Genomic DNA, 13,488 nt, shown 5'->3' with positions numbered 1-13,488 from the left:
CTTCAGGGAGGGTTAATTGCAACAGGACTGGAAATAGCCAGAACTGTTCCATTGAAATAAGAAATGCTCCTGCATTACACTCATACCTAGGCATGAAATACAATGTACCGATAATAATGTTGGTTTGTAACCCAGAAGTTTCAAGGTCATTTGTACCAGTTTATCAACATTGTTTATTGATAACAGTGAGATGAGACACCTAGAGAAAGCCTGACAGAGACTCCCATTTGGGGCATCCTGTTTCTGCATTATTCCCAATTGGAGAGGAAGAACTGTGTCCATGTCACCTCTATACAGGGGGACAATGGTGCTATCACCAGGCCTTTCCAGACCTCTCCTGAGACAGGCTGGCATGCATATCCTGCTGTATTGTTTCCTTTTCTGGTAATAAACTGCAGATTTGTAAGCATTGTCTTTTTGTTCCTTGTGAGTCTTCTTCAGTGATCTGAGCCTGTTCAACTGTCACATTAGTGAAGTGCCATACAATTATAGTCACTATAAAAAGCATAATGAGTGATGAAAAGAAATAAAAAAAAAACCCTGCTATTTTATTGGACACAATGACTCATTGTGCAATTTTCGGTTTTGGTAAAACTACATGAAGGAAATAAAATAGGGCAACAGAATTGGGAGTTACTGGAAATGGAAAGAAGCTAACTATGATGCTTAGTGAAAGCTTTTAGGAAGACGAGTCATTAGAGCAAATTACAAAGGAATGAAAATTGTTGAAACAGTGATGTCAAGGTCTGGGAGAAAAGCGTTCCCTGTGTGGGAAACAGCAGGAACAAAGACTAATTGATTACACCTATACTTAGCATTCTGAAAATTGAAAACTGAAACTTATACCCAAGTTGATCAAGGACTCTGAATAGGTGCTAAAAAGAGTCAGAATGGTTGAAGAAGAGGAAGCAAGAGCAGGAGAGGTGAGGGCCCAGGTCAGAAGACTCCAGTAACCTGAGTATCTGCATCTTGGGCCTTGCAGTCCAACGTGAGGATTTTTCATGTTATTTTAATTGTTATAGGAAGTGTTGGGTGGTTTTAATCCTTGAATAGTAGACTTTAGATTTTGTGATGAGATCAGACTTAAAAACTTAAGTTGCTGCCATTCTATAAAGTCTTGTTAATACACAGTTATTTAAGCTAATTTGGTATTCACTTTGGAAAGAGAAGTCTTAAGAGATTACTGTAGGTAACTGTATCTGGCTCCTTGATCAACACAAGTAATTTCCAATTTTTGCAGTGCTGAGTAGAGGTGCAAAGTCAATGATTTGACTTTGTTCTTACAATTGTTGTTACTATGAAGACGTATTTATAGGCTTACCTAGTACAACAGGAGCCACCGATCTCCAAGTTTTTCAAGAATTACATGTACTTTTTAAAAGGAATTGGTTTACTTTTCACTTTCTAAGTGATGAGATCTGGGAGTCTCAGCAGAAATAAATGTTCCAAGGTTGGTATCAAAGAGTATTTGACCTTATTTAAAGTACTGTTTTTATGGATATTGTAATGACTCTTTGAGAAAGTGGCTTTGCAAATAAAAATGTGTTATAAGATGCATTAAGAAGTTCAAAGAAAGTTGTTTCAATTTTTCTTCCTCCAAATATATATATTTATATACATCACTGATTCTTTTGTTTTAAATTTCTTTAATGGTCATATTTATTTTTGAGACAGAGAGAGACAGAGCATAAATGGGGGAGGGGCAGAGAGAGAGGGAGACAGAATCCGAAGCAGGCTCCAGGCTCTGAGCTGTCAGCACAGAGCCCAACGCGGGGCTCGAACTTGTCAACTGTGAGATCGTGACCTGAGCTGAAGTCGGACGCTCAACCGACTGAGCCACCCAGGCTCCCTTATATATCACTGATTTCTAAGGAGAACATTTTCCCCCTATACTTTGGCATCTCTGAAGTAGGTATGCATCTTCCAGTCATTGTTATGATATGGCTTAAGTAGAGATTTTTTTTTATTCATACTACATAAATAATGGCTTTTCTTACATTCAATGATGTCTTACATTTGAAGAAATTTATCATGTTTTCAGTGGTAAATGGCATGCTTTAAAAAACTCTTGAAGAAATAGTGATTTACAGTTTGATTACACACTAGACCAGTGAGCAGTTCTCTATTCTTTAAGAAGAAAATATTTTTTATAATCAACAGGTTTTTGTTGTGTTTTGTTTCTTTTTGGTATTTTGGATATGGAAAGAAAAAAAACCTGTAGAAATCATGTGGTTGAACACCCTCGCTTTCTAACGCAGGAAGTTTGTTTTATATAATAAGATGACTGATTGCAATTTTTTTCATTCATTTCGGTTATGTTTTGCTTAGTGTCTAAACAGGAAAATGGTGGGGGGGAAATTGTGTGTGATTAGCTTGGTACCATTTTTACATTTGCAGTCCCCAAACTTACATCTATCAGGGAGGTGAATTAGGTCTACACAAGTTAGATGACCTGTCTCAAATTATACAAGAGGTCTGTGGGAGGAGCCATATTTCTTGCTGAGGTCATATCTCTTCTTCTTGAAGACATTTGGCAGCCCTTTTGCAGAAGCATTTTGCAATGCTAGTGGGCAGTTATTAGTGAAAACAGGCCTGTATTTTAAAGGCCGCAGAATATCTCTACGTTCCATAAAATTTTAACATCCACTGAGATTTTAATAGGTTATCTGAAAAGTCAATTTCTGTGATCAAATATATTTTTCAAATGCTGAGTTTTGAAAATTTTATTTGTTGCTATTACTTTCTGTTTAGGAAGTTTCTTTTTAATTTTTTTTTTCAACGTTTATTTATTTTTGGGACAGAGAGAGACAGAGCATGAACGGGGGAGGGGCAGAGAGAGAGGGAGACACAATCGGAAACAGGCTCCAGGCTCTGAGCCATCAGCCCAGAGCCTGATGCGGGGCTCGAACTCCCGGACGGTGACATCGTGACCTGGCTGAAGTCGGACGCTCAACCGACTGCGCCACCCAGGCGCCCCAGGAAGTTTCTTTTTATAAATAGGCATGTGGAAACTTCTTATTTAATTTTAAAATACTTGACTATTTAATACTTTTGTCCTAGAATATGTATTTACAACTTATGAAGTATTGATATTATGCTAAATTATTTATGGAATGCTGATTATGATTATTTCCCCCAAATTCTATCAAATCCACTAAAGTGGATTAAAGTGGAATGAGAGGTTATATTACTCTGTTCAGTTGAAATTAATTTGCTCTTTATGTATGTTTTTATGGCCCATTATTTAAACAACTACAAACTTATATTTTGAATAGCATATAGTGGTTCCAGGAGGATAAGGGTATCTTTTTCTCATTGCTGAATCATCTACTGGTTTATTGTGCCAAATAGTTTCTACGATAGACACTCAAAGCATAGATGTTAAAATCGAGAATGTAATTTGAGTGCGTTGTTCAATGTGAATAAACCTTCATATCTTTTGTAGAATGGTTATAATTTCAGTTATTAACATTGTTAAAAAGACTCTTCAAAAGGTGCATTTTGAATATACCTATACTTATCTCTGTCTATTATTTGTTCACTTATTTTTCCATTCTTCTACATCCAAAAAAATGTGAAAGGAGGGTACCTTCATTACTTGTTGAATTTATCAAACCTGTTTATGAACTGCAGCTTTGCTCTGGTATAGCTTAACTCATGGACTTTATACCTTGTTCTAGTAAGATTTTAGTGAGATATATTGAGATATTAGGTTATCTGTATGAACACTCTTCTTTGAGTACTCTCTGATCATCCTCCAATAGGATTAGATTCCCTGAAACTATATTTCTGGAACATGACTCTATCTCCCCTATGTAGAATGGATAGAGTCTGACACATAAACTAGAGAGTTGGTTGTTATGGACTGAACCCCCAAAATTCATATGTTGAAATACTATCTCACTGTCATGATAGGAAGCAGTAGGGCCTTGGAGAGGTGATTAAGTCATGGGAGTGGAGCCCTCATGAGTGGGATTAGTGGACTTATAAAACAGACCCAAGAGTGCTCTTATTCCTTTTGCCATAGCAAAGACAAAACAGAAGAAACTCACCTGTCTATGAATCAGGACATGGGCCCTCACCAGATGCAGAATCTGTTGTTGGCAAGTGGGTGTTAGACATCATAGTCTCCAGAACTGTGAGAAATAAATGAATGTTCTTTAAGCTACCCAGTCTTTGCTGATTTGTTGTTGTTGTTGTTGTTCTTGTTGTTGTTGTTGTTGTTGTTTCAGTCTGAACTAAGACAGCTATCCTAATAGGTTTTGATTTCTGGGGAAGATGGAAGGTCAGAGGTCAGGCTGGCTGGAGGGGTGAGAAAGTACTAGAGGAACAAATGCAGGGGCCACGTAGTAGCCTCTGTAGAACAAATAGTTGTGATATCCCATGACCAGCCACATAATAAACACTGATGACTGTAAATATTTTTATTTTTTATTTTTTTTAGTGTTTATTTTTGAGACAGAGACAGAATGCAAGTGGGTTAGGGACAGAGAGAGGGTGAGATAGAGAATCTGAAGCAGGCTCCAGGCTCCAAGCTGTCAGCACAGAGCCCAACGCAGGGCTCAAACTCACAAGCTGTGAGATCATAACCTGAGCCGAAGTTGGACACTCAACCGACTGAGCCACCCAGGCGCCCCTGTAAATATTTTTAAATGTTTATTTATTTATTTTGAGAGAGAGAGAGAGAGCTGGGGAGGGGCAGAGAGAGGGAAAGAGAGAATCCCTAGAAGGCTCCAAGCTGTTAGTGCAGAGCCTGACATGGGGCTTGATCTCACAAACTGAGATCATGATCTGAGCCAAAATCAAGAATTGGACACTTAACTGACTAAGCCACCCAGGAGACCCTGAAGGTTGTAAATTTTAATCTGTATTTGCAACCTAGTTTGGGGGGTTTTAGAGAGCATGCATAAAGTTTAGGTGCCTACTCACTGGTTTTGTAATTTTAATTTTTTTTTTTTTTTTTCAACGTTTATTTATTTTTGGGACAGAGAGAGACAGAGCATGAACGGGGGAGGGGCAGAGAGAGAGGGAGGCACAGAATCGGAAACAGGCTCCAGGCTCTGAGCCATCAGCCCAGAGCCTGACGCGGGGCTCGAACTCACAGACCGCGAGATCGTGACCTGGCTGAAGTCGGACGCTTAACCGACTGCGCCACCCAGGCGCCCCTGGTTTTGTAATTTTAGATTATCAAAATATACATTTCTAAAATGTAAATTTTAGTTCAAGATAGGGCTTGTTTGGAAACCAGAAAAAAATTTATAAAATATTGTTGGCACTATTTATGGTTTTATTATGAAATAAAGTTGTTACTAAGCCTAGTTATGTTCTCCAAAACTGACATCAAATGAAGTTCACCATAGCTAGAAACTTTATAAGAAATACAAAACTGTACAATTAGTGTTTTTTAAAATATTAGTTAATGTTATTAATAAAGTAAGAATACTTCATGTGAACCAAATGGTTATAAATGACAATGGAAGTGCAACTGACATTAATTTCTGACTTTGCTAATAACTTTCTTCCCAAAATGTTTCCATCTTATGGATTTGGTATGTTTTTAACCTTTGGCAGCATGGGTGTTTGAGAGTAAAGTTGTGACATTTTTTTGAGGCTTATAAACGTTCAGGAAGTTCAGTCTTTAAGCAAGACAGTTATTTTTTTTCAAATACATTTGGCTCTTTTTCTGATTCAGAGTACCTCTTTGGTGTGTTTAGTGTAACAAAAGTCTTTCTACATCACATGACTTAATGTCCAGTATGGAAAGTATGCTTATGCTTCACTTCAGAAACAAAAACAGACCTTACATGAAAGTGATTAATTCGATTAAAAAAATGAAGAAATCAAAATATATGTTTACCCTGCATTCCTTTTTTTTCTCTTTTTATTCCTATTTTTGTGCTTTTTGTGAAACATTTTAATTAGGCATCTCTGAAGTACAGTAACTTATATGATATAATCTCTCAATATGAAAAGGTCATGCCTAAATAGGCAAGTGGGTGAACCTGATTTGAATCTCATCCTAAAAATGTCAAGAGATGTTTCTAGAGGACTTATAATTTTTCTCCATATATTTTCTTTGTGAAAGATTTATTATTATTACATAGAACTTTTACAGCATAAAGTGGTAGCATCATGACAAAACACTCAAAAACAAATGAACCAAATCTATTCATTTGTCAACTTTAAAATCAGATGTAGTAGGAAAAGACTCTCCGACTTCAGATGATAATTACTTGATGGTGTTTAAATTGTTGCTCATTTTCCACTGAGGGATAGGGTGAAAGACCAGTTTAGTATTGTAATCTTTCCCAGTGTTACTACCTACAAACTCATGCATTTGGGAGGAATTTTTAACAGTCACCTCTTCACTTTATTTTAGCTCATTTCTTTCAGTTCAGTATGGTTTAATGTAAATTAGTTCATTTTTCCAGTAATATGTTAGAAACCATGTAGAAAGGAACAATGAGCAAATTTTAGTACAATGTACACAAAAGACTTGAGTTTTTATTTCAACTACACATAGAGGGCATGTATCTCAAACACTCCTGTCCTGGTAACTGTACCTGCTTTTCCCTCCAGGAGATCACACATCAGTTCCTCCTAGCTCACATGTTTTTTTGTGGCATTTACTTCACATACATCCAGATCCGCACAGTACATTGCATTTTTCAGGCTACCATGCTGGGCTTAAGATGGCAACAAAGCCAGTGAGAACAATAAAACAAAATGAGTTTGGTTCCACATGTGGGGAAAGCATCTCACTATTTTGATTGGCTTTAAACCTGGGCACTTCTAGCAGCTGTCTTGAAGCCCATCTGAGAATGAAATCATATAGAGGAAGTGTATTGGAGAAATAGAGAAACCAGCTTGTGATATGGTTTGAACTCTGGGTTGAGCCCAGACCTGAGGTTTTGAACAAATGAATTACATGATCTGGAATTTTCCCTTTATTTGCTTAAATCACTTTGAGCTGGGTTTCTGTTATTAGCAAAGCAACCTATTTTAAGAGATACACTAGGTGTAAAAACACTGAAATAATTTGAGAGTAAAGGTCAGAATTAAGAAGGATTAATTAATTGGTAACTTTTCCTTGAAGAACAAGAATCCGGAGCTCAACCACTTACCTTTGTTGTAGACAACTTATAGTTGGGTCTTGTTTTTATTAATCTGCCTTGACAGTCTCTTTGAATTGGTATATTTAGACCACTCACATTAAAGTGATTAATGATATAATGAGAGTAATGTCTACCATATTTGTAACTGTATATCAGGTAAAAAGAATTGAGGTATATAGGTCTTTAGTGTGAATTTTGGTTGTTTGTTTTTATTTGGATACGAGTTAGGCCACATTTATTGTTTGTGGGGGCTGTACTGTCAGAGTCTACAATTCCCTCTAGCATCCTTGTTTCTGACTCTTCTCTTTGAATTTTTTGAAAGATTCCTTAAATAGAGTCTGAGGCTTGCAGTTCTTCTAGCCACAATCCCTTGTTATTACACTGGGGCCCTATTGATGCAGTGGTAAGGTGTGAGGGAAGGGAAGTATGCTATAGTCCTATGATTAGATATGTCTTTTTTTTTTTAATTATTGTTTATTTATTTGGGGAGAGGGAGAAAGGAGAGGCAGAGAGAAAGGGAGATTCTCAAGCAGGCTCCATGCTGTCAGTGCAGACCCCACACAGGGCTCAATCTCAGGAACTGTGAGATCATGACCTGAGCCAAAATCAAGAGTTGGACGCCTAACCGACTAAGCGACCCAGGCACCCCAGGTGTCAGTCTTTAAATGAACCTGAGTTGGGTATTTATCTTCCCTCAGGTTGATTAATCTTTAGTAAACCTCAGCAGGTTAAGCTCTGGTAAACAAGTTTTCTTGAGGGTGGGCCTTATTAAGAAGATTGGAGAGCTCTGAATATATGGTTACTTTTCTTCTCCTTCTGTCTCAAGTACAGAGGGATTTTTCTCTATTTTTTACAGTGAGAGCAATAGGCCAGCTGGAGGTAAAACTCACAAGAATGTGGGGGCCCCCACTATTGGATGTCTTTGGAGCTTTTCACTCTGAACTAGCCTGAGTCCACACCAATTGATCAATTATCAATAAATTTGGCCTACTGATGTTGGCTTCAGCTGCAGGCTGCTGCTTCCGGGTTTTGCTTCTGGTAAGCTGTGATTCTCTGGATCTGCTGGTCTCTCTTCCAGATTTTGGGCAGTAGTTTGCCTCAATTCTCAAGTCTCTAAGAGTCTCAGGAGAGTTGTTGAATTTTGATTATCTGTTTTCTTGTGAGGATATTAGCTATTTGCATGTCAGACCAGAAACTACAATTCTTTAACCACTTATCTTTCCAACAATTAATTTCTCCTATTTTCAGAAACTATAAAGGAGACTTGGCCACAAAAATCTCCATAGTAGAAGATTATACTCATTGAAAGAAGCTTTGATTCTTATGCATCCTAAAGGTAAGCTTAGATTTACATTCACTAAATATTATTCTGTGCCAGGAAGCTGGGGAGATGTTTGTGTGTTTATTTTGTGGTCTAAGTTTTGTGACCCAAATATGAGGCTATATGGAGTTTAAAAGGATGGATTCCAGAAACACGTTCAGTGAGTTTGAATCCCAGGTCCAGCACTTAGTGCTGGGTTGGTCCTTGGTGAGTTACTTCAGCCTTTCTGTGTCTCAGTTTCTTTATCTGTGAAAGTAGGGTTAATAGTGCCTATTCTGAGAATTAAATTACATGATAGCATTATTACAATAATACAACATCTCTTAAATTTTGCTTTCCTTCTGCCAACCAGTAATTCATTTTTTACTAATTCAAAGTGCTTCTTTACTAAGGTTTTTGAGAGTTTTGTCCCTGGAAGCAGCCCAATATATTCCTTTTAGTGATTCTGATAATTGAAATAACAACTAAATCAGGGGCACCTGGGTGGCTCAGGCGATTAAGCATCTAGCTCTTGATTTTGGCTAAAGTCATGATCTCACTGTTTGTGAGCTTTAGCCCCATATCAGGTTCCACTCTGACAGTAGAGAGCTTGCTTGGGATTTTGTCTCTTTCTCTGCCCCTCTCCACACCCTGCCCCTCTCCACACCCTGCCCCAATCTCTCTCTCTCTCTCTCTCTCTCTCAAATAATAAATAATTTTAAAAATACATTATTAAATAACAAGCACTCTCTACCCTTTGAAGATTAACAATATTCTTGAGTGAAATTTTATTCTAATATATAAGAACTTTACCAATTTTTGTAAAAGGATATCCAGGAAGATTTCCTATATTACTAGAGAAAGTTGTTTTGATATCATGTAATGATATGGTTGGTTATTGTGTATCTGTTATTCAGTACAGCTTCTGTGACTTTAATCAGATCACACATTTTTTTTGGACCCATAAAGTGACAGGCCAATGACTATTCAGTGTTGTCAGTGAGAATAAATGCTATGCTGATAAGCAGATATGCCACTGAACATCAAACCAAAGGAGATGAATAGATCAACCACATAATCTTAGACTCTAGCTGCAAGATCTTAAAAACAATAAGGACAACAGATATTTCCAAGGGAAACCAGTCCATAAAATATAGAGCCACATTTTGAAATTTCTGTATGAATCCTCATATTATATAACATGGAATTGGTCTATTCAATAATAAAAATTGCAGTAAGAACCTGAAGTAGTAATGTTAATGATAAGGAAACCATTGTTATTTTCAAAATTGGGCCATTACCAAAGAAGGAAGGACATGGAAATGCACTATTTCAATAATCCTTGAAAGTAATGCTGTTATTGAGAGGGTTTGTGGACTTGTGTATGTGTTTTCCATTATCTGATTAATCGGGTAGGTGATTGTGTTTCACTGTCTTAAAAATTATATTTCAATATCTTAAAAATGCCAGGTATCTAAAATCTTCTTTAGTTAGCATTTATTTAATAAAGGGTAGAAATATAATTCATTTCTAGTGTGTGCTTTGTATTCTGTCAACATAGTATCACAACAGAGAAGCAGTATTATTTTTCATATTTTGCAAACAGGGACTGAGAGTCATGGACATTAGGCTTATATGATGAATAGATGACCGATCATTTATAGACCAGGTTATCCATACAATATGACTTAAAATGTCTTGTCCTGTCCACATTACAGTGCCAGATATCTGATGTATCATAGAATTTCATGTTTTAAGAGCTTTTTAAAATCATCCCATCCAGCCACCCATCTTATGCCTAGTTTGAGATCTATCAGCTGGGTAGTTATTTATTTATTTATTTATTTATTTATTTATTTATTTATTTATTTATTTATTTTCAATATATGAAATTTAGTGTCATATTGGTTTCCATACAACACCCAGTGCTCATCCCAAAAGGTGCCCTCCTTAATACCCATCACCCACCCTCCCCTCCCTCCCACCCCCCCATCAACCCTCAGTTTGTTCTCAGTTTTTAACAGTCTCTTATGCTTTGGCTCTCTCCCACTCTAACCTCTTTTTTTTTTTTTTTCCTTCCTCTCCCCCATGGGTTTCTGTTAAGTTTCTCAGGATCCACATAAGAGTGAAACCATATGGTATCTGTCTTTCTCTGTATGACTTATTTCACTTAGCATAACACTCTCCAGTTCCATCCATGTTGCTACAAAGGGCCATATTTCATTCTTTCTCATTGCCATGTAGTACTCCATTGTGTATATAAACCACAATTTCTTTATCCATCCATCAGTTGATGGACATTTAGGCTCTTTCCATCATTTGGCTATTGTTGAGAGTGCTGCTATAAACCTTGGGGTACAAGTGCCCCTATGCATCAGTACTCCTGTATCCCTTGGGTAAATTCCTAGCAGTGCTATTGCTGGGTCATAGGGTAGGTCTATTTTTAATTTTTTGAGGAACCTCCACACTGTTTTCCAGAGTGGCTGCACCAGTTTGCATTCCCACCAACAGTGCAAGAGGGTTCCCGTTTCCCCACATCTGTCCAGCATCTATAGTCTCCTGATTTGTTCATTTTGGCCACTCTGACTGGCGTGAGGTGATATCTGAGTGTGGTTTTGATTTGTATTTCCCTGATGAGGAGCGACGTTGAGCATCTTTTCATGTGCCTGTTGGCCATCCAGATGTCTTCTTTAGAGAAGTGTCTATTCATGTTTTCTGCCCATTTCTTCACTGGGTTATTTGCTTTTCGGGTGTGGAGTTTGGTGAGCTCTTTATAGATTTTGGATACTAGCCCTTTGTCCGATATGTCATTTGCAAATATCTTTTCCCATTCCGTTGGTTGCCTTTTAGTTTTGTTGGTTGTTTCCTTTGCTGTGCAGAAGCTTTTTATCTTCCTAAGGTCCCAGTAGTTCATTTTTGCTTTTAATTCCCTTGCCTTTGGGGATGTGTCAAGTAAGAGATTGCTACGGCTGAGGTCAGAGAGGTCTTGTCCTGCTTTCTCCTCTAGAGTTTTGATGGTTTCCTGTCTCACATTCAGGTCCTTTATCCATTTTGAGTTTATTTTTGTGACTGGTGTGAGAAAGTGGTCTAGTTTCAACCTTCTGCATGTTGCTGTCCAGTTCTCCCAGCACCATTTGTTAAAGAGACTGTCTTTTTTCCATTGGATGTTCTTTCCTGCTTTGTCAAAGATGAGTTGGCCATACGTTTGTGGGTCTAGTTCTGGGGTTTCTATTCTATTCCATTGGTCTATGTGTCTGTTTTTGTGCCAATACCATGCTGTCTTGATGATGACAGCTTTGTAGTAGAGGCCAAAGTCTGGGATTGTGATGCCTCCTGCTTTGGTCTTCTTCAAAATTACTTGGGCTATTCGGGGCCTTTTGTGATTCCATAGGAATTTTAGGATTGCTTGTTCTAGTTTCGAGAAGAATGCTGGTGCAATTTTAATTGGTATTGCATTGAATGTGTAGATAGCTTTGGGTAGTGACATTTTGACAATATTTATTCTTCCAATCCATGAGCACGGAATGTTTTTCCATTTATTTATATCTTCTTCAATTTCCTTCATAAGCTTTCTACAGTTTTCAGCATACAGATCTTTTACATCTTTGGTTAGACTTATCCCTAGGTATTTTATGCTTCTTGGTACAATTGGGAATGGGATCAGTTTCTTTATTTGCCTTTCTGTTGCTTCATTATTAGTGTGTAAGAATGCAACTGATTTCTGTACATTGATTTTGTATCCTGCAACTTTGCTAAATTCATGTATCAGTTCTTAGCAGACTTCTGGTGGAGTCTGTCAGATTTTCCATGTATAATATCATGTCATCTGCAAAAAATGAAAGCTTAACTTCATCTTTGCCAATTTTGATTCCTTTGATTTCCTTTTGTTGTCTGATTGCTGATGCTACAACTTCCAACACTATGTTAAAGAACAGAGGTGAGAGTGGACATCTCTGTTGTGTTCCTGACCTCAGGGGGAAAGCTCTCAGTTTTTCCCCATTGAGGATGATGTTAGCTGTGGGCTTTTCTTTTTTTTTTTTTAAATTTTTTTTTCAACGTTTTTATTTTATTTTTGGGACAGAGAGAGACAGAGCATGAATGGGGGAGGGGCAGAGAGAGAGGGAGACACAGAATCGGAAACAGGCTCCAGGCTCCGAGCCATCAGCCCAGAGCCTGACGCGGGGCTCGAACTCACGGACCGCGAGATCGTGACCTGGCTGAAGTCGGACGCTTAACCGACTGCGCCACCCAGGCGCCCCAGCTGTGGGCTTTTCATAAATGAATTTTATGATCTTTAAATATGTTCCTTCTATCCCGACTTTCTCGAGGGTTTTTATTAAGAAAGGATCCTGAATTTTGTCAAATGCCTTTTCTGCATCGATTGACAGGATCATATGGTTCTTATCTTTTATTAATGTGATGTATCATGTTGATTGATTTGCGAATGTTGAACCAGCCCTGCATCCCAGGAATGAATCCCACTTGATCATGGTGAATAATTCTTTTTATATGCTGTTGAATTCGATTTGCTAGTATCTTATTGAGAATTTTTGCATCCATATTCATCAGGGATATTTGCCTGTACTCTTTTTTGGCCGAGTCTCTGTCTGGTTTAGGGATCAAAGTAATACTGGCTTCATAGAATAAGTCAGGAAGTTTTCCTTCCCTTTCTATTTTTTTGGAATAGCTTGAGAAGGATAGGTATTATCTCTGCTTTAAATATCTGGTAGAACTCCCCTGGGAAGCCATCTGGTCCTGGACTCTTATTTTTTGGGAGATTTTTGATAACTGATTCAATTTCTTTGCTGGTTATGGGTCTGTTTAAGCTTTCTATCTTCCTGATTGAGTTTTGGAAGAGTGTGGGTGTTTAGGAATTTGTCCATTGCTTCCAGGTTGTCCAGCTTGTTGGTATATAATTTTTCATAGTATTCCCTGATAATTGCTTGTAACTCTGAGGGATTGGTTGTAATAATTCCATTTTCATTCATGATTTTATCTATTTGGGTCATCTCCCTTTTCTTTTTGAGAAGCCTGGCTAGAGGTTTATCAATTTTTTTTATTTTTTCAAAAAAC

The 13,488-nt window shown here is 37.6% G+C and overlaps 1 long non-coding RNA gene across 3 annotated transcripts in view; it reads left to right on the top strand.

The window, feature by feature from the left end:
* LOC147578604 (uncharacterized) overlaps window positions 1-13,488 on the top strand; it is a 473,745-nt gene that overhangs the window by 361,780 nt on the left and 98,477 nt on the right. For all 3 annotated transcript variants that reach the window (XR_015254319.1, XR_015254321.1, XR_015254320.1), the window contains exons 4-5: window positions 7,972-8,153; window positions 8,364-8,451. This is a non-coding gene — a long non-coding RNA (uncharacterized LOC147578604). The remainder of the gene's footprint in view (window positions 1-7,971; window positions 8,154-8,363; window positions 8,452-13,488) is intronic.

Source organism: Puma concolor, chromosome C1 (assembly GCF_028749965.1).
Source record: "Puma concolor isolate L17-30 chromosome C1, mPumCon1.1.hap2, whole genome shotgun sequence".
NCBI classification, from domain to species: Eukaryota; Metazoa; Chordata; class Mammalia; order Carnivora; family Felidae; genus Puma; species Puma concolor.
This window is presented reverse-complemented; position numbering and strand designations above follow the sequence as displayed.